We start from the raw sequence: 21,497 nt of genomic DNA, 5'->3' as shown, positions 1-21,497 counted from the left end.
TCCTTGCGGCTGTCCTTCCATCCAATAGTATTTACTTTGGGACTTCAACCCCTGGAGAAACTTGGAGGAACCCTGAACTTAGGAACCTTCAGCGTTTCGTGCCACAACCTTGTCTATGTGAGCACGGCCAAGCCTCACATCTCTGGCCACAGGTAGGGCTAAGGAGGGCTTCTGTTGAACGGGCTCCTCCACCAGTCTATTAAGGCTAGACCGCCAGGCATCCTCGTCGGAAGGAAGTGGTTCTTCAATCCTGTGGTGATGGCGAATCAGACCAATAACCCTCCTATAAGCGGAGTCCTCCGCTGGCGCGGTTTCAGTGTCGCCGTCCGCGCCCTCCGTCCGAGGTTGAGGAACCGTACTGACGGGGGCCTCCGCACTAGGTTGTGGTCTGAGGCTGGGCATTGCAGAGGGCGCGGGAACCTCCGTCCTCCGTTTGCCTTTCTTTAAGGGGGGCGAGGCTTCCGTGGGTTTGCCCGACGGAGGAAGCCGTCCCTCTATATCGTCGGCTGAGCTAACTCAACGAGGCTGCCCGTCCGAAAAGGCAACTCCCTCCACTGGGCGGGTAGAGAAGCCTGTTTCGAGGCCTTACGCCTGTCCGAAGAACTCCTTGGGTCTTTGTGAGGGTCAATTCTATGGCTGGTGGAGGGCCTTCTAGGAGGACTGTCTCCGGGAAGCCAACCCGCAGTGCTCGGGAGAGTAGTAAAGTACGCGAGCTTATTGCGGGGAACTAGGACCCATTGCTCCTTCGGTGAACTGCTCCTCCTGGCTTTCTTCCTCGGGGACCTTGACTGCTTCCTCCCATGCCGTGACCTAGAGCGGGACCTCGAGGGGGAGCGCTGTCTCCTGGATCTGTTCCTCCTTCGACGGTGTCTCCTCCACGCCTCATCCTCCGACGACAACGATGAGCCTACCTCCGAGGACTCTGGCGACTCCTCGTAACAGATCCAAGAGGCGGGCGCGTCCCTTTTCACCATTTTCTGGGTTCCAGATGTCGAAGGCTGAAGGAAGACGTCGGGAACCGCTGATAGAGGGGCTGGGAGAGAGATCGGACGATCAATATTCTAGAACCAGGACCCAAGGCCGTCCTCTTCCCTCAAGGTGACCTACAGGGAGTTCTCGGGGGCCCCCATCCGAGGGGATCTTCCAACGGCGAATCTTCTTTTCCTGGGGCTCCTTCAGCTGCGGAGGCACCTGAAACATAAATCCACAAAGCTGGTGAAGATACAAGGACATCTTTATTCCACATAGGGTCATCCGAAGAGACGTGCCCCCCAAACACAAGGGCATCGTCTTGCAGACCCTCACTAATTAAACTTTCAGGCCCCTCACTTGCCTGTAAAGGATCAGCAACCCCAGAATCCCGAAGACACGACCCCAGGGAAGAACCATTGGTTTCTTCCCCGCAACGGACTTACCTCGTCCCCTACTCTGGGTAGGGGATGAAGAAGGGACCCTGTCAGACTTGTCTCCGGTAGACATCGCGGGCGAAGAAATGCTGGACTTCCTGGGCGAGCGTTTAGATGACTACTTCTTCTTCTTCGTTCCAAACCTCACCCACTGCACTTCAGTCCATGACACACACTCCGGACACGTGTCCGAAGGAGAGCAAACTCTACCCCTGCACGAAGAGCAAAGGGAGTGCGGGTCCACCTAAAGCTTAGACAAGAACGCACCACGCGACTTTCCAGCCTTAGGCCCAGGACAACGGCGATGATGCTCCATACCGCACTAGCACAAAACGGCAAGACACAGGAACGCAGCGGGAAAGGATAATAAGGGCAAGAAAACACTTTAAAAACACAAGGGAAAGCAAGTGGACACGCGAGAGCACAAGGGAAAGTATAGAGGGCCACGTGGGACACACGAGTTGGGGACACAAAGGGTCACACTGAGACAAGGAGAGCGTCGAGATGATATCACGACACGACCAGAGAACTTACCGAGGGTCGAGACCCAAGCTAACACGCGACCTGGCTCGGGACTAGCCTCAGGGCACGTATCCTTCTGCCTGGGATAGTCCTCACAGAACACGGAAGTAGGGTAAACTACACAAAACTCTGGTCGGTTGAGAGGAGATTCCAGGTACCTCCTAAGAAAGTAGTTCGAGGTAAGTCTCTGTGTTGGAACAAACAATATTTAGTGTTTTATATGGATAAAAACAATTTACAGTATCTGAGCTTACTACACTAATATAACACCTTTATACATTATAATAAACTTTCAAGAAGGATCGGTGTCTCCATTAAGCACCATTATATATATCCAAATTACTTTATAAGGAGAAGCCAACATTGGTCTATAACCTTTAATGGAGGGAACTGAAGAATTCTTAGTACTGAGAAAACAGAAAAATTCTATCATACTGATCAGAGAGGTTCTAGTAGCTGAAATGGCTCTAGATTGGTGCTATTGGTTTTGGACTGACAACTATCTTTGATAAAGGGTATTGGTAGATCTCCTTATGGAGGCAATAGTACAGATCCTACATGAAAAAACACTATTTCCTAGAAGTTGGTGGTGTCTTCACATAGCCTACTTGGATGAAGTACAGTACAAAGGTATTTGGGTGCCTAAAAGAGTTCAGTTATTTGAATAGATCCTTCCTTAAAGTATGGGATCTACCTCGTGCCAGAATACAGTGATGAGTTATTCTGGAATTGACCAACCCTAATGCTACTTAACTATTGAGAGGAAAAGTGTAAAAGTTCAGGTTTGACTAACTTTAGGGAAAGGTATCCACTGACAAAAGATAGACTATTTTCTTTGGAGAGAGGTAGTAAAAAATATTTATGTAGGGCCTGCTCCAAATCTCCCAGATCATTTGACACACCTGCTGGATTAATGACCTCCCCGTTATTAGAGCTGGTTTTCTCTGCTAAATTGGTCAGTCACAATGTTCATTTCACCTACTACAAACTGAGGAATCAGTCACATTTTTTTCTAATCCAGCTAAAGAGATTTTGAAGAAGAAGGAATATAGATTTGGATTTTATTCCTCTTTGCTTGTGTACATATGGAATGGTTTTATTGCCAGCGAGGAGTGCTATAATCTTGTATAAGACCTGTTATTTGGCTGACTGTACATCCTGTAATTCTAGGCAAGTTTAACATAACAATATCTGTTAAATTTAATCCACATTACACTGAGTTGCAAAGTTGAGGTAGCATATTGGAGAAGTCCTTGTCTGGATATCTGTTGAACTGGAGTTTGAGACACACTCAAGCCCAATAGCTAAGAAGGGTAGGGTTTGAGATCTACCTGAAGATTCATCAACAACCATTGCCTGGCCTTCCCTGGCTCTATCTTGATGGAAAAAGGGCTTGAGCACTAATCATACCCATATATGGTCAGTTTCTAGTACTGTCCTGTCCCTTGCCTCTGGCATTCATGAGCAACCTTTAAACCTCCTCCAGAGCATCAAATAGCCCCAGTCTGCTAGCTAGCCTAAGCCAGACATGTACAGGACTCTATTTATAAAAGATGGATTCAATATGGGAAACAAGTAACTACACAGCCTATACGAGGAAGAAAAGATAAATAAATAAACCAGGTAATAAGAATTTCTCAGCCAATATTCCTATAAAATAAAGAATCTTGTTTGACAAAGTCAATGCAAATTCATGATAGTAAAACCCAGAAAATTCAAAAGCGATCCATAATTTCCTAATTCAAGAACTAGCCTATGCACTCTCTTCTTTGGTTGCATTCTAAAATATTTTCATACAGTATTCATATACATTACATTGATGTAAAAAAATTAGCCTTAAAAAACATAAAAATAAAAGTGTCAATGATACAGTATATTACAGATTAAATCGGCTCCATCTAGATAAAAAGATTAAGGTTCTTATCAACCTAGCCCTAATCTCAACATTCAACCAATAAAATGTCATTCCATTTCTAACAGAAAAAAACCCTCCCTTTATAAATTCTTGAAAATTACTTGTACAAGAAAGTTGATAGGATAAATGAATAAACGTACAGTACAAAGAAATAGTGAAACAATGAAATTACTAAATATCAAATACATACACAATTAGAGAAATGCATACTATGCTCTTTAATTACTTGATATTTTCTGACACACTCAGAAAATCCCTATCAGGCAATTCTACACAGCTTATCAGATTTCCTAAAGATATGTTGGATAAGAAGGTGAACTAAACACATAGTGATTTTCATTGACCTATTATTTCCCCATGAAATTAACATACACAAAGGTAAAAGCTATGCATCCATATAAAGTACAATATATGAAAAACAATCGTTAAAACCATTAATGATTTTTCATTATCATCATCATCTCCTCCAACGTCTATTGACACAAAGGGCCTTGGTTAGATTTCGCCAGTCGTCTCTATCTTGACCTTTTAATTCAATACTTTCCCATTCATCATCTCCTACTCAACACTTTAATAGTCCTCAGCTATGTAGGTCTGGGTCTTCCAACTCTTCTAGTGTCTAGTAGAGCCCAGCTGAACATTTGGTGAACTAATCTCTCTTGGGTAGTGCAAAGAGCATGCCCAAACCATCTCCATCTAACCTTCATCATCATCTCATCCACATATGCCGCTCGAGTGATCTCTTATAGTTTCATTTCTAATCCTGTCCTGCCATTTAACACCCAATATCCTTCTGATGGCTTTGTTCTCAAATCTACTAAATCTATTGGAGATTGATTCATTGTCATATCATGACTTATGTCCATACAGTAATACCGATCTCACAAAACTCGTCTGATTCTCATACGTAATTTTGGCGATTTGATTTCCAAATTTTACTTAACTTAGCCATTGTCTGATTTGCTTTTATCAATCTTTCACTAAACTCTAATTCTAAAGACTGTATTGGAGATCATATTTCCTAAATACTTAAATGATTCTACCTCATTAATCCTTTCTCCTTCCAATAAAATTTCATCTTCGATTGCTACTCCGTTCTCATCATCTCTCTTTCTTCTGTTTATCTTGAGCTCAACCTTGTGTGATATTTCATGCATTCTGGTAAGGAAGTACTGTATTGCAAATCCTGTGGTGTTCTGCTAACAAGGACAGCAGCATCAGCATACTCTAGGTCTGCTAAATTCCTTTTACCAATCCGGTCCAATCCTTCTCCACCATCTAGGGCTGTTCTATGCATTACAAAATCCACAAGGAGGATAAACAACATAGGGAACAACACATTCCCTTGGAGTGCTCCACTGTTCACTAGAAATTCATCTGATAAGACTCCATTAACATTACCTTTGCACTTGCTATGGTCATGAGCAGACTGAATCAAATTTACATATTTATGAGGAATTCCACAATGACGCAGGACTCTCCACAAAATTGGCCGGTGCACACTGTCAAAGGCTTTTTCATAGTCCACAAATGTCACCAACAGTGGATTTCTATATTCTACGCAATGCTGTACGTCTCAAAGTGAAAATTTGGTCAGTGCAACTTCTACCTTTTCTAAATCCTGCTCCTTCATCTCAGCTTTTCATCAATCTTTCTCTCCAGTCTCTTTAGAATAAGCATACTACATACTGTATTTTCGTAACTGACTTAAGTGTTATGCTTCTGTATTTAATGCAATCAGTCAGGTCTTTTTTTTTTGCCATTTTTACCAACATTCCTAACTACCATTCATCAGGTTTTGCCTCTTCATGCCACATTCTACAAAATAATCTTGTTAGTACTCTGGGAGTCACTTCATTTTCGGGCAGTATCATCTCGGCAGTTATTCTATCGCATCCACAAGCTTTCCATCTCTTTCAATGTTTTAAGGATAGTTTCAACTTCAAACACACTGAATTCATTCATGGGCACATCAAGGTCTTCATCAGCTTCAGGTATATCAATCAAATTATTCCCTTCATATCTCCTATTCATAATATCATTAAAGTGTTCCATCTAACGTTGTCTTTCTTCATGTTCTGTTGTTATAACAGATCCATCTCTCTTTTAGGCCTAGATTGGCATATCCTTCTTCTTCTTTGGCATTAACAATTCTATGAGCAATTCCTACACCATAGCCACTTCCCAAATTCATAGCTTTGTCAGCCTCATCTGCTTTACAGTCTAAATATTCTCTCCAGTCATTCCTAGCTTTCCTTTTGACCTCCCTATCATTACTGAAATATTTAGCATGCTCTACATTGTATTTTTTTTACTTCCTCAAAAACTTTCAACAATCAATTTGTTTTTTTCTCCTTTCTATAGTATCCTAAGTATCATTTGATATCCACGGCTTTCTCCTTGTAACAGTGTGTCCCAAGACTTCTCTACCATCTGACTGATATATGTCCTTAATATTACACCACTCTTCATTAATTGGATGCTCTTCATCTCTTAAAATTTCTAAGACTGGAAATCGGTTCTTACATTCAATTGCAAATGTTTCTCTGTGCTTTTCTTCTAGAAGTTTAGTTGTATCAAACCTAGGTATTCTATCTACCTTTCTGCTGGGTACTTTCAGTTTTAATCTCAGTGTGGCAATGGGGAGCTGGTGATCACTACCAATATCTGCACCTCTATAGCTTCTAACATTTCTCAGAGTCCTCCTTCTCTCTTTATTAATGGCAAAGTGATCTATTTGATTTTTGTACATGGTTCCTAAATACTTAAATGATTCTACCTCATTAATCCTTTCTCCTTCCAATGATATTTCATCTTCCACTGTACTCTCCGTTCTCATCATTATCTTTTTTCCATTTATCTTCAGCCCAACCTCATGTGATATTTCATGCATTCTTGTAAGCAAGTATTGCAAATCCTTTGGTGTTCTGCTAATAAGGACAGCATCATCAGCATACTCTAGGTCTGCTAAATTCCTATCACCTCTTTATCAATGTCAGTAATACAAAGTCCTGTATTCTTAACTGGTCCAAATTATCTTAAGTTTCTCATGGAGAAACAACAAGTAACCTTGCTCCACTAAGAAGACAAAATCTCTAACTCATTTAATTCTTCTTTCCTACAGTGAAGAACATAAATTTTAATCAATAGTATGTATCAATGCTAAAAAAAATTATTTATAAACTTATGAATTGAAATGAAAAAGAATTGAAGACTTTAAAATATCTGTGAGCTATAAGTCAATAGGCAGATGACAACTTTTTTCTGCCAATATCTAGGGCATTTTTTCTTTTATTTTATATTCTTGGATTAATTCACCTTTGCCATCTGAATCAAAAGAATGTGTCAATGTGAATATTCCAATGCAGATGCTCTAAGGGTGTGAAGATTCATGTCTTTACAGGTTACTATACCTAATTGGTATTTTTTGAAAAAGAAATGGGATGAGTGCACTACCTGTAAATACAGTGTGATCAATGCACTTTCAAGTAATTTAAACCGGATTACCTAAAATGAAAATGTTTGACAGGTATCCCAAGACTAATGAAAAACAATGTGCAAAAGATATGGAAACCTTCCAACATCACCACTGAACATACTATACAAACATTGACAGTTCCTGACTCCATAAATGTAAAAGAACAGCTAAATATTAGATACTGTACATCCTCATCATACATACTAAAATAAGCTCACACAATAGTGCTCTGGTAAGAGTTTATAATAAAATAAATTTACTTGAGAAGTCCTGCTTTGGAAAAAAACTCATATTCAATACCAAGACTTCTTATCCAATATTTTCTGCAACAAATTTATGATGAGTAAAGGAATTCTGCTCTACGCTCGCTAACATAGCTAAATAGGGTTAGTCTATAAATAAAGTATACCAAGACATCTATAACTTCAATGAAAAAAAATTCTACATAAAGGGCTAGAACGTCTTTCAAGTGTTGGGTTATAAAGTATGCATGAGTCCCAACAACTAAGATGATAGTATCTGGAGAGAGAGAAAAAAAAAAAAAAAAAAAAGATAAAATACACAAGACTTCCAATTAATAGTCAAGTATAAGAGAACAATGACAATATTTATCTAAAATAGTTCAAGAAAGAGTGGTGCAGGTATTATAATGAAGATGATGCCATTCTTGAAGGAAAAATGCCGATGACTGTTGCCCATCCCTACCATTGTCCCTTGGTTATGTAGAATCTGTAGTTGTTAGGTTAGGTTAAGAAGGAATCATAATGCCAGTTCATAGACCACATACTTCACACGAGTTCCTCCAAAACAAAGATACAGTAACTGGACACCTCGTCATGTGTCAGCGTACATAAATACTATATAGACTGTACAAATTTGTAGAATATATTTGTATATAGTTTTTCATTCTATACTATAAAGGAAATTTATAGAGGGAGGGCAGTGAATAAACAACTCTCGAGGTGGTGATAAACGAATCGCTGGACGTTTCAGAATGGTGATAGCCCACAGGGTCATTACCTGGTGGGCCAGAAAGTCAATGGTGCGGGTGCTAAAGAAGGAAGGTTTCCAAAGCCTTCGTGGTATGACGGTGAACGATTGATAACCTTCCTTCCTCCCTGCCACAACCACCACCTTTGGTGGCTGCAGTTGGTGATCCTCTTTGCAAGAGGATGTGACGACTGCTGACGCGTTGGAGAGCGTCGGGAAACCACCTGCTCAGGACGCGATAGTGATTGCCAACATGAAGACCGATGACTCGATGATCGATAAGAGGGAGTGTGACCCCGTGTTGACGGGCGATACCGCGATGACGCAGGATCGATCGTTACCACTGTGTCGACGATCCTCGAGTAGGCGACTCACGCATAGCTGGGCGTGAAGGCTGACCGATGAGAGACGATTCTCGTTGAAGTGAATCGCAAACAGGCGGGTGAAAGCATTCCAAAGGAAGACGACGGGGTAGTTTGGGAACGCTCTGAGTTACAGTCGAACGGTGATTCACTAAGCGACGGACGAGCGATTCCCAAGACGGTAAAGGTCTAAGCTACGAATATGGTTGCTGAAGTAAACACTACTGGCAAGACGATCGCTGATGAGCAGGCGAACACTAACGAGCACGCGATTGCTAACGAGCAGGCAATTTCCGAGGTGGTGGAAGAGCAGGCGATTCTCACGTTCTCGGCAATTTTCGCGTATCAGAAGCTTGACGAGAAGTCGAACGCGTAAGCGGCTCACGTGTAACCGAAGACTTGGGAGATACACGAGTTGTCGATCGTTGACGATGGTTAGGTTATCCACGAACTGATGGAAGCGTCGGCGATTCCCGTGTAACCAAACGCTAAGGTGATACACAAAATTTCGATCGTCGAAAATGGTCAGGCGATTCATACTTTACCAGACGATGGAGTGACTGTCGAGCAGGTGAGGATTATGAAGGCTGAGCAATTTACGCCCTGGAGGGCTATTGCATTCCGAAGGAGAGCGACGGGTTAGACTGAAACGCAATGAGCAACAGCCGAACGCTACCCTGTTGAGCGATGAGCGTTTAAGCGTCGAGAAGCTACGAATCACTGGAAGAGGAGGTAGGCTGACGATTCACGCTGAAGCGATTTTACGCTCTGAAGGTGATCGAAGGTTTGTATCATTAGGAAAAATACATATCACTTCTAAATGTCATTTGTTCCGTCACTAAATACAAACCAACGCCATTTATATGGGTTCACTTACCCTTAAGGAGGGTGAAAGTCAGTGCCAACAGGCCGTTTGGCTTTGACCAGGGGGTTTTCCCCTTTATGTATTTTGCACATAATTGGTGGAAACCCTACACCTCACTAAAACTGTGCTTTGCATGTACAGCGGCCTATGCAAGCTGTGCGTTTGTGATACTAGCACTGTGACTGGTCCAAGAAAGAGTTCTCCGAGTCATCGGACTCTTCCAAGGGTACCATAGACTTTACCAAATCCTACCTCGCCAGGGGGTATGGGGATGTAACAAGTATATCTATCTATACCAGGTACACATTGGAAGTTTTGACCTGCAGACAGTGGGGTCTAGTTGAAGAGTACTGTAGGTGTTGCTATTCCACAGGCTGGAAGATAGAAGAAAATAAGGGCCAGTCCTTCTCTGTCCCTTGTCCCAGACTTAACCATAGTTAAACTCTACCCTCCCTCATCTGCTACTTGTTCATCAAGGAGACAGAGGTTTTCAAATCATTTATTGTGTAGCCACCATGGGATCTCTGGAGAAGGTATCCATGTTTCTGTGAGTCACTTCTCACAGGATGCGAGTGGTGAAGGTCATGTGACACTTCTACACGCCCACTGACAAGACCTGTCTCACAGAGTAGTCTTATAAATGTTAGGGCATAATCCTGCCTTTAATGTTATGAGCTCTCTGTCTCTTCTATGCTTGGTCCATTACCTTGTGAATCCGAGACAAGAACGTGTCGTCGGTGATCCTTCTCTTGACTTTCCCCGAGCTGGTGAAAAGTGCTGAAACTCGGGGTCAAGCTCCTATAGTTTCCTCGAGGAAGGCCCTCCAGTTTCTCTTTGGCATAGTAACCGTTGATCTGGATCATTGGTTATGCAACGAAGGACTCCTAGACTAATTTCTGAGCTGTCAGAAACTAGGTCGAGTATCACTTGGCCTATCATCGTGAATGCGATGTTAAGGGCATCCCATGGGGTTCGTCAAATCTCTTGGCTTAAGTCAACACGAGAGGGAAATCTGTCATCAAGGTAAGGTGACCTCTCCTGCTTGGAGTCCTGAAACACTGTCTCCTTTCCGACTAAGGGTCTGTAGGCTCAAAACTTCCTATGAGGGGCGATGCCAACGTGAAAGAAAGGTAAATTCCTTTAAGTCTAAAAACGAGGCTCAAAGACTAGCAGTAGCCTTTCATTGCCGAAACCAACAGAAGCTTTCCTCCTGAAGGTAACCAAGGAACTCCCTTACTGCTGGCATAGTGGTATTGACGGGAGGGATACCCATTCCATGATACCAACTTACAGTCCACTTAACCTGGATGGCCGAAGCCAAAGATCTGTCTAGGTATCCAGACATTCTCGTTGCAACTTGTTGCAGGAGAGACACCCTGAGAGAGGAGGAGCTGGATAGTCTCCAGGCGTGAAGTCACAGCAAAGATACTGCATCGTGAAGGATGTTCACATGTGGCTGTTAAGAGTCAGTGAGGGGGTTCTCTCTGGATCTCCGTAGGGAGTTACCAATGACTCAACTGGACTTGACGAGTCCGTTAGGCAAGACAAGTCTTACTGGCGAGACGAGTCTGATGGCCTGCTCCCGAAGATCAAGGGCGGGAAATGGACGAATCCAATTCCCATAGGATCTCTCAGGATCTACTGTACATCTGTAGGTGAAACGAGTCTTCTAACGAAACAAGATTACTGATGACGAGGCGTACTCTGAAGGGCAAGGGTGGAGAATAAGTGAACCCAATCCCCGTGGGAGGAATCCCCAAAGGCGAGATCAACCAGGAAAAGGGAGATTCTCTCGCGGATGGGAAAGCCGGCCATTGTTTGCTGCTGCTGTCAGCGATCCTTCTACCAAGCAAGATGATTGCTGCATAGTGGCTGGTGGAGGAACTACTACCTCGACCAGGGAGTGGATGAATCCCTCTCTTCGCTGGAAGAATCCTTCGAAGGGGAGACGAACGGGAAAGGGAAGTCTTTTCAGCAAAAAGGAAGGACACGATCAACACACTAAAGAAAGGGAGAATTCCATCATCTAGACGCGATCTTCTTGGCCGCAATCTCTGTTTCCCATCCTCAAGTTCTAGCTCAAGTTGAAGGTCGACATCGGGCATTGTCTGAGATACGAGCCAGAGCTCAAAACTGAGTTCTCCTCAAAGGGGATGGCACCCTTTGCCAACAAGAAGGTTGCCCTCATCTCTGAAAGGTTTATGAGGCAGTACTGCTCGGACTCTGACCAAAGCCTGGAGACCAAGTGGTATAGCATGCCCCCTTCATTTTTCTTTGATGCATCTGAAGGAAGAAATCAATTCGAGGAACAGTCAATGAAGTTGACTGCTTTGCGAAGATTCCATTTGTCAACCGTCTTCTTGAGTCTGTATCCTACGCGGGTCTCAAAGACCAGCGAAAAAGAGGGAGATACTACTCCTGTTCTTATTCATGCCAAAGAGGAGGCTGGATTCAAAGGACTCAAATGCGGGCTTGATGAACCCAAGCGAGACGTTGACAAGACTGCTGGCTGAAAGTGCATCTCATAGAGGGAAGACTTCTTATCCTCCTCATAGAATCCAGTCGATCTGCGGAAAAAATACTTCTGCTATGACAAAAACAAACATATATAAGGGTGCTTGTCTCTGATAAGGAAGCCAGGGTATCTCTTGAAATTTACTTCAATCCGTAACGAAGATGAGATGTTGAGTCTGTTAAGATAAATCCATTGTACCGAGGTCTTCAGAAAATGAAACTGATCCTATCAAACTAGGTTGACACTAGGGTAAACCTTCTCGTAAGAGCTGCTAAAGGGTTGAAGACACTTCCTTGATGACGGCATTCCAGAATCTAGTAGTGAGAGTCCTAGTTGTCCAACATACCCAGGAAGTCCTGTGGACTAACTGCTTGTTTGACTGTATGCCTTCTCCTTTTTGAACAGAGTTTGAAAAAACTAAATTGTTCCAGGAGAAGAGGACAGAACTGGAGAAGAGGCTCGGAGACCTCAATGAAAAACACATCGTTCTGTACCCAGACGTAACGGTTGAAACGCGCATCTCAGTGGATGTTCGGAAGTTGCAGTTAAGGAGAAACGCCCCCACACCTCCATAGGATGGAGAAGGACAGAAAGTGTATTATCTCGTAGCTGAGTTGCAAATTCTCTGTCCTTGTTGGAAAGATATGACAAACCTGTAACAGTTTGTATTTTTCCTAACATAAAACCCGATGGTCCATTGCATGGGGGCCCCATAGCTTTCCACCTCCTCCAACTCCCCTGCAGGCAACCCCCTACGCAACTGGAAAGGGGGATCCGAAACCCTATTTCTATCTAGGGTTCCTCCCTCTGCCTTTAGCCTTGGGAGGAGCCGACTTTCCTCTGGAAGTGAAGCTGCGATTGTGGCCTTAGATTGTGTTGTTAGATGCTGCAGCTGCATTGTGCAAAAAGAAGCAGCCTTTTGCATAGTGGTGTCCTGTGCCTCCAAGTATCTACAGTAGAGGAAACTGCTTGCTTAGAAAAGAGAAGAGGTTGTAGAAGGTCCGAGTTTCTAAAATATGATCTCTCGGCCTTAGCGATGCGCCTATGAAGTCTGGAAACTACCGATTTACTCCTTTTGAGAACCCAATTGCCCCACATGGTCACTGTTGTAGCAGTTAGGAAGTCCATTGTCTTGGCCCCAGCAACCAGGACTTCCTGTAGGGACTGCATGGAGTCTTGGTTTGACAGGTTCTCCATTGCCGAGGATGCTGTGGCTGAGAAAGAGACTGGAAGAGTAGTCTCTCTCTCCGAGGAGAAGCCAGGTGTAAGCCTCGCCGTGAGGGGATCCAAGGTCAGAGGAGAAAGGTTGGTGTCTCTGACCTTGTAAAAGCACTTTTGCCTCAAAAACGGAAATTGCAAAAAATTATGGGATCCCTGAGACTTCAGGGAACCCGTTTCTCCCGAGACCGCCTGCAAGACCTTCCTCAGATGGCCTGCAGTGTGAACAGACCAGGGAGGTTCAATTCTGGCCGTAGGGTTCGGTGGAGGACGACTACCCTATCTAAGGCTGGACCGTCAAGATGTTGAGACAGATGCAAATCGCCGAGGCCTGAGATATCACACAAAGTTCTTAGAGCCTTTAAATAGGAGGACTCCAAGTCCTTCGACAGCGGCTCTTCCAAGGAATCCTCAGGCTGCGCTAATTCCTTGCGTGTTATTACAGGTGAAGTGGAGACGCAAGCAGCAGACAAAACTTTTGCCTTACTCCTCGCATCTTTCTTATTCGAAAGGGGAAGAACGATAGAAATCGGAGACTCTGGAGGTAATGGCGAAGTAGGAAATCATGCTACTGTTGTTGCAGGGGAAGGCTGAGCGCTGGATAATGGCGCCACGAGTGCCTGACCTTGTACAGCTTGTAGAGATTCCTCTCTTTGAAAGGTCTGAAGGACAAGGTGGAAGAAGCCGAATTGATCAGCGATCTGGCCTTGTCCCTCTGCTCTCAACTGAAGAGAAGAAGGGTTGAACCCCTACGTCTTCTTCTGAGGTTTTCAAGAGGCTCGTAATCCCTAACTCATTAGGAAACAAAGGATCCGGGTGCGAGGTTGTCCTATCTGAAACACGAGGGTGAGGAGATTGACCCCGCGAGTGTATGACGGGAGACTTGCGAGATCGAGAAGTCGAAGGGCGAGTGATCCTTCTCTGATGATAAGGAGCGAAAGCGAGGAGAAGCGCTTTTTCTGACTTTCCTAGAGTGATCGGAGACCCTCAAACTAATATGTGAAGGAGAGGGTTGGAGATCAGGACACGCTTTGCCCTTGGCCGCGCCCCTGCGCGATTAGATGAAAAATTGTGAGAAGAATCGGCAAGCGATTCTGAGCGCCCGCGGTAAGAAGCACTTCTCTTAGGGGAGAGCTTATTACGCTTTGAAGACCTCTCTTGCGATGAAGAGCGAGAACATAACGTAGCGCTATTTTCAAAGCGCTTTGAGTGCTTAGATGATCCCTCGCGAGAGAGAACGATGATGAGAGGAAGCGCTCTTCTTAGGTTTGCACCGAGACCACTTATAGTCTAGAGGCGAGACATCTCGTGAAGAGAGAGAACGCAAGGAAGAGCGAGAACAATGATGTCTCTTCCTATATTGCCTGTCTCTCCGGCGAGAACATCAAGGCGAATTTTTCCTCTTCTCTCTCTCCCTCCTAGCCTCTGAAGAGGAGGAGGAGGAGGAGGAGGTACTGCGATGTTTGCGATTGCGACGCTGTGATATTGTAGAAGCGCAAACAGTGTGAGAAGTAGGCGCCGCAGGAGCTGAAGTTACTACATCCACTGAAACTTCAGCGGGCGCCGAATGAGTTGACGGGAGGTAAGCGAGGTCCGGAACTCCTGAGAACCTGGGGCACAACCTTACCCGCGAGGAACTGGTTCCAAACTTCCTCCAAAGGAGAACCATTAAGTCCAAGGGAAGGCCATACTGCTCGTACATGATCTGGAACGGAAGCAGTAACGGAAACATTCCCGGTGGCAGAAAACATTGCCCCGCTAGGGGAGGCAACGGGATCCGCCTGACCAAGAGGAATGGGGTTAAATCAATGGTGCCACTCTTCCTTGACTTCTCCCCCGGAGGAGGGAGGCAAGGAAGAGTCTGAAGGGAGAGAACATGAGGCTGAAGAAGAGGCCCGAGACTCCTTACCTTTCAACGGCAAACCTGGAGGTAACAAGTCCTTCTGGGATTTCTCTACATACTTGGCAGGGGGAGCCTTCAGAACACCTATGAACTCTGCACCCAGGGCATAGGAAATCAGGATCCACCTCCAGCGGCGACATAAAGGTGCTACAGGATTTCAGGGGCACCACAAGACACTTCCTCATAATAAAGGACATCACATCCAACAAAGAAAAAGAATTAATGAAAAGCACAAAAAAGAAAGGCTAGTCTGCCAGTCAAACAACAGCAGGAGCAGCGGTGTTACCACTGCGATGGCTAGAATTCGATTGGAGGTAAACAGTAGCTACCGATCGGCGGTCCTCCAACTCTAACAGGTGGATAACTACCTTCCCGATCATTAACGCCATTCTTAAGGTTTTTCTGCCGTATTTTCTAGCTCGCGCCAGAATATCTCCTACAATACAGAATGAGGGTTTGTATCAGTGTAGGAACAAATGAGGACTCCCCTGAGGCAACAGCCGAGTCACTCGGAAGGCTCCCAGCCTACGGGTTGTTCATCATTCAAGGGGGGAATATCGTTAAGAGATGGTTCCCAGCCCTTGGGAACCTGCTGCACTATGCTGTCACACAAACAATAACATTCACTGTAAAGAAAAGCTTAAAATATATATAAAAACATTAAGAAGGTTTTCATATATATAAAAGAAAACATAAGATTAAGAAAATTTAAGTGAAATGGCTAGTAAGTTGGAGAGGGAAGCGACACTCTCTCTCTCTCTCTCTCCCCAAGCCAAAAATAAAGTGAGGTTCATAGGCCAAGTGTATGAGTGAGAGGGGTGTTACTACCCCTCACCCTCCCCCGCTAACTAGCGGGTGGTAAACCCTTGCTAACAGTCTAATGGCTCATCTTTCAGCTTCGCCAAAAGTTAATAAAGTACCCCTATAAAAATCGTTGGTTTAGTAACAGAAAAAACATCGCTATAATGAATGTTCTTGATAATATCAAGTAAAAATAATGAGTGCTGAAGAGAGCCGCCACTATTACGGACCATTATATCTGCAACTCTTTATACTATTATAATTCCAGATAAGTGAGGTAGCCAACAGAAAAAAAGGTATTTGTTTACAAGAGAATGCTCTCCATTTACTCCAAAATTATCCAGTCCTGCAGCTCTCCTCATTTTGTACAATGATTAGGTTCTTTAAATGCTGATTAAGCAAAAAGTAGCCAGATATGTTGCGGGTGGGGGGAGGGGGAAGGGGTGGGAGGGGGAAGGGGTTGGTGGGGGAGGTACTAAGCGACCGGGAACCGACATCGTCAACGTAGTCAACCAAAGAAAAATCCATGACATCAGCGTCCATTTTGTATATATTCAAAATATATATATACTAAATTAAAAATGGAGTAATTATTCAAAAGTGTCAATATTTGTGAAATGTGTATTTTATATTAGGCGAATATTTGATATAAATCAAATTAAAGTGTTTTTTACAGAAACTATTTTGAGAATAACTAGTTTTCCCAGACGACGTTTTGCTACACTAACGCCATGTATTGACCACTGCCTAAGGATGCCTGCCAATTTCCCGCCAATGAAAACAGTCATACGCTGCAAAAATAGTCATTCGCGTAAAAAGTTTCTTTTAAAAAAATGATAAGATTTATTGTCAAGTACAGTATTACTAAATTCACAAATAGTGACACTTTGGCGTAATTGATCCATTTTCTAATTTATTATATATTTTGAATATAAATCTCCGCTGACGTCATAAACTTTTCTTTGATTGACACTGTTGACGACGTCGGTTCCAGGTCGCTTCGTATCTCTTCTACCAACCCCTCCCATCTCCCACATTTGCTATTTTTTTTTTTTTTTTTGCTTTCCCTCCTAATTACTGTACAAAAAGAGGAGTGCTGCAGGAATGCATGATTTTGGAGTAAATGGAGAGCGTGCTCATGTAAAAAAAAAAATACCAAAAGTAAATCTCAAATCAGGAGCTTTAGTGTCCTAGCCTAAGTGAGGTTAGGGAAGGAGTTGGGTAATGCCATCCCCGGGAGCCATTGTATATCAGCGGCCAGTTCCTCCCTTGTGGATTAAAAATGAACATCAACTAAGCTCAACTTTCTGCCCTTTCCTTGCCTACAAGCCATGTCCTTACCCAATGGGGGGGGGCTAACGCCACCCTGCAACCCCCATTTACACTGCCGTACTTTAAGTTAGCCGTAATCATACATGCTTGTGAGGAAGACGTGGCTCTATGTCAGGTTGGGCTAAACAGCTTCCCTTCCCTAAATCGTTTTGTGAAATCCCATACCCAAAAACCCCAATTTCCTGCTGTAGGACCCTATTATTGTGGTCCTAAAACTACACAGGGAATCCAAAATCCAGAGATGGTGGAAACTAAAATCACTGATTTAGGATACCAAGTTCTTACTCATTTAACACCTTCACATTTTGGAGGAACCACAGATCGAGTTTATACTGTAGCCCTAGCCTCGAGAGTTAAATTTCTGTGTATAGTAGTTCCAGCTTATGAGGTAAGTATTCACTAATATTGATAAGATTCAGGGGTAGTTTGTAGCGCTACGACCAAGTGTCCTAATTTGTTTATTATCGCTCCGACTGTTATCTTGTATGCAATAAAAACGCTGTACGGATCTTAAATATGTTGTGTAAGGGGGGGTCCGGGGGGGCACAGCCCCCCTGGGTAAGGACACGGCTTTTAACATAGGTTAGGTGGGTTTTTTCAAGTTAGCTTCTCCCGTTGTACTCGTAGGTAAGGAAACTCTTGTGTAAGGGGGGGTCGGGGGGGGCGCAGCCCCCCTGGGTAAGGATACGGCTTTTAGCATAGGTTAGGTGGGTTTTTTAAGTTAGCTTCTCCAGGCAAAATCATTTTTAGAACGACGGCCACAGTTCAGAATATTCTCGTTTTCTACGGGATCTGACCGTCACCCTACAAAGGCTCCAGATTCAGTTTAGGAATGTTGTGCTACAGTAAAGTAAAACCACATAAACCATGATGGTGTAGGGGAGCATTTTATAAATTAGTACAGTACTAGCCAACTAATAACGTTAGACCTAGTTTACATGTATTGTAAACTTGGATTAATATAAAACTTTAAATAAAATTGAATAAAAAGTCTAGTGTAAAGTTGAATTTCTAAGTGAGAAGGCAAAAAGTCTAACTAATGACAGACTTGATTTAACCAGCAACCTTCAGGAAGACAATGTTATTTATACCATTAGCAACTAATTAAGATGAAATTCCGCTTCAGCCATGTCAGACTGAGAACTCAGTCGATTACACCAAGGTCTACACTAGACCTTGGCATAGATTACAGTGACTGTCTAGTATCCTAAAGTATGTCAGACTAATTTTGTGAAATATGCAGCATAACTTAGGCTTGGCCTGCCACTAACATGACATGACCTAGCCTCATCAACATCAGGTCAGTTACCATGTCAACCAATGCTAAATCAGTTTGCTTTGATCCCAATCTATATTAGGATACTTTACGAGATCTAGACAGTACCATTTACATTTCCATTCTCTAGAATTTTACTTGTAACCAGAGTCGCTGCAAATACATACCTGATTTAAGGATAATTCCACATTAATAAGCATAAGGAGATTTCAGAAGAAAAACAAACTGTCATTCAGACACCCACATAACGATCTACCTCACTCTAAGACTAGCTCGTGACTGAGTGATCGGTTTCAGAATTCTTCACTTTTCATCGGCCGGGATTCTTTCTCTCTCTCTCTCAGGGTTACCACGTTGGCCTTTTTATGCCAAAGTCGTAATATTTGGCCTTTTAAAACAAATATCATTAAAAGAAAGTTTGGCCTTAAATGTTATATTTTTCGAAAGGTGATAAGATAATATAGCCACTCCTCACTTATCCTCCTTCCCCTTTGAGGATTAGACTGGGTAAGGTCTGTTTGGGGTGCAGATATCTATGGTTATCTTAAGATACGTCCTTGATTATACACGATATCTTCGTATAGTCGTTCTATTGGAATCCCGTGATATCTGACGGTAATTCTCTTGTAATATCAATCGCAGAAATACCATACAGTAACCATGAGGAACTTCAATCAGGACGACATGGCTTGAGCCCAAAAAAAGATTTTTCCTACGTCAAAGTCCCTTATTTTTGGTCATATTTACAAATGGGTTGGTCTTTTAAAGCTACAGCTGACTAGAAGTTGGCATTTTCTCACTTAGAAAACCTGGCAACTCTGCTCTCTCTTCATGCTTTCCCTATGTGATGTGGAGTGCGATGTCAAATAAATATTTAACTTGGGACGCCTCTTGGTATCTCCTTCCATTCACTTTGCTTTATAGTCCTTGATTGATTATTAGTTGCTATCTACTCTCATTTGGTCCATTTTCCGCGATTTCATTCATGCAATGCTATGATAGCGAGGATTTGACAATCAACACGGTTTACATCGTATTATTCTCAAAACATTTGAAAGACGGATAAGACCAAACAAACTATATAGCGAGTACTGCAAGACAAAGTGCTGTTAGCCTGTTACATGTGCGAGACTGGTCCAGAAGAAAACAGCCCTTAACTAGTAAGTTAGAGTTCTTAATATTTTATATACGTCTATCATTTACACCAAAGTGTACTATCTACCTTAATATTTTAGTTCTAAGAGTAATTTGCCGGCCACTGTAAAATACAGACATGATTTTCAAAGGTATTTTGCCTTACCACTCCTGGTGAAATAGATCCCGAGGCTATTTTGTAGAAAATTTATCCATTATGAATGCAGGTGGAGTTTAGAATGATAATACACAGGTTTACCACAGATATCTATTCAAGTTCAAAATTTTAGACAATCTATAATCATCTATTCAACCATAACAGTTCCTGAGAATCCACAACGCATTTTTTAGCATAGTTTGTTTTAACCCATACGTTTTAACTGTAGACATCAGTCATAGACCAAAGAATACGTATTAATAAGTCCTACCTACAGAACTCACACAGCCACTGAGCTAACAAACTCGAGGCTCCATGCACAAATTCACAGCGAAACCATCCATATATCTATGAAAACTACCTTTGGAATTGTGGGATGAAATGTCATCAACCACTTTTCAAAGAAATTGCCTCTTCGGTGGTTAGAATTGTCCCATCTGCCCTTTTCATCAATTAACGATTATATGGTTTTAAATTTATTATCTAAAGAAATTAGTTTTCAGGTGTTCACAAGAATTGCAAGTCAACAACTATACAAATGTTTGATAAGCTGTGGAGGTAAATTTCATTGCCAAGTGGTTGTGTGACTTCTGTAAGCAGGACATGGGACCACAGGCCGGACACTTCACACTTGTGTCTTCAGCGGGTCACTGTGGTACTGTATAATGTATTGGTAAAAGTAAAGTTCGAGATCTAGGTGTATTTCTTGACTGTAACCTGTCTCTAAATGCCCAAATAAATAATGTAATAAAAACTGTTGGTTACCATCTAAGAAATATTACGTTTGTAAAAAAAAGTACCTAGACGAAAATTCTGTAAAGAAACTTGTGATAAACTGCTATTACCATGATTGACTACTGCAACTCTATCTACTACAATTTACCTAAAGTGCAACTTAAGAAATTACAAAACATAATAAACAGAGAAGCAAGACTGATAAAATGTGTCCCACGAAGTGAAAGGATCACCCCAATACTAAATGATTTACACTGGCTGCCGATTAAAGCGAGAATTGAATTTAAAATATGTACAATTACCCACCAAGTTATCGGAACCGGGCGTCCAAAATACTTAATTAAGAGAATTGCTACACATTGCGCAGCCAACAAATCGTGTCGACACGAGAATTGTTAAAGATGCCTTCAAATTGTTGGAATCTAGATATATGTCTACTTTAGGCACCAGCGCCTTTAAATATGCGGCCCCGAGACTATATAATAAGCTCTCACAAAACATTCGAATGATTGAAGACATTAAAGCTTTCAAGAGGAAACTGAACACCCTTATTTCATGGGTCTTTTGACAGCGACGATTTAACAGTAAATGAATATCATGGTCTAATCAAGATATGGTACTCGCGTAATCTCTTATATTTTCATTTCTAATCCTGTCCTGTCTTTTAACACCCAATATCCTTTTGAGGGCTTTGTTCTCAAATCTACTAAATCTATTGGAGATTGTTTCATTGTCATACTAGGACTCGTGTCCATAAGTAACACCAATCTCACTCAACTGATATATAGTCCGATTTTATAAGTAATTTCAGGCGATTTGATTTCCATATTTTACTTAACATGGCTATTATCTTATTTGTTTTTCAACCTTTCACTAAACTCTAATTCT

At 42.6% G+C, this 21,497-nt stretch overlaps 1 long non-coding RNA gene across 1 annotated transcript in view; it reads right to left on the bottom strand.

The window, feature by feature from the left end:
• LOC137632249 (uncharacterized) overlaps positions 1 to 18,899 on the bottom strand; it is a 42,572-nt gene extending 23,673 nt beyond the window's left edge. The window contains exon 1 of the long non-coding RNA XR_011042025.1: positions 18,751 to 18,899. This is a non-coding gene — a long non-coding RNA (uncharacterized lncRNA). The remainder of the gene's footprint in view (positions 1 to 18,750) is intronic.
• Between the last annotated feature and the right edge of the window lie 2,598 nt (positions 18,900 to 21,497).

Source organism: Palaemon carinicauda, chromosome 41 (genome assembly GCF_036898095.1).
Source record: "Palaemon carinicauda isolate YSFRI2023 chromosome 41, ASM3689809v2, whole genome shotgun sequence".
NCBI classification, from domain to species: domain Eukaryota; kingdom Metazoa; phylum Arthropoda; class Malacostraca; order Decapoda; family Palaemonidae; genus Palaemon; species Palaemon carinicauda.
The sequence above is the reverse complement of the archived record's forward strand: the minus strand, read 5'-3'. Positions and strand labels throughout refer to the sequence as shown.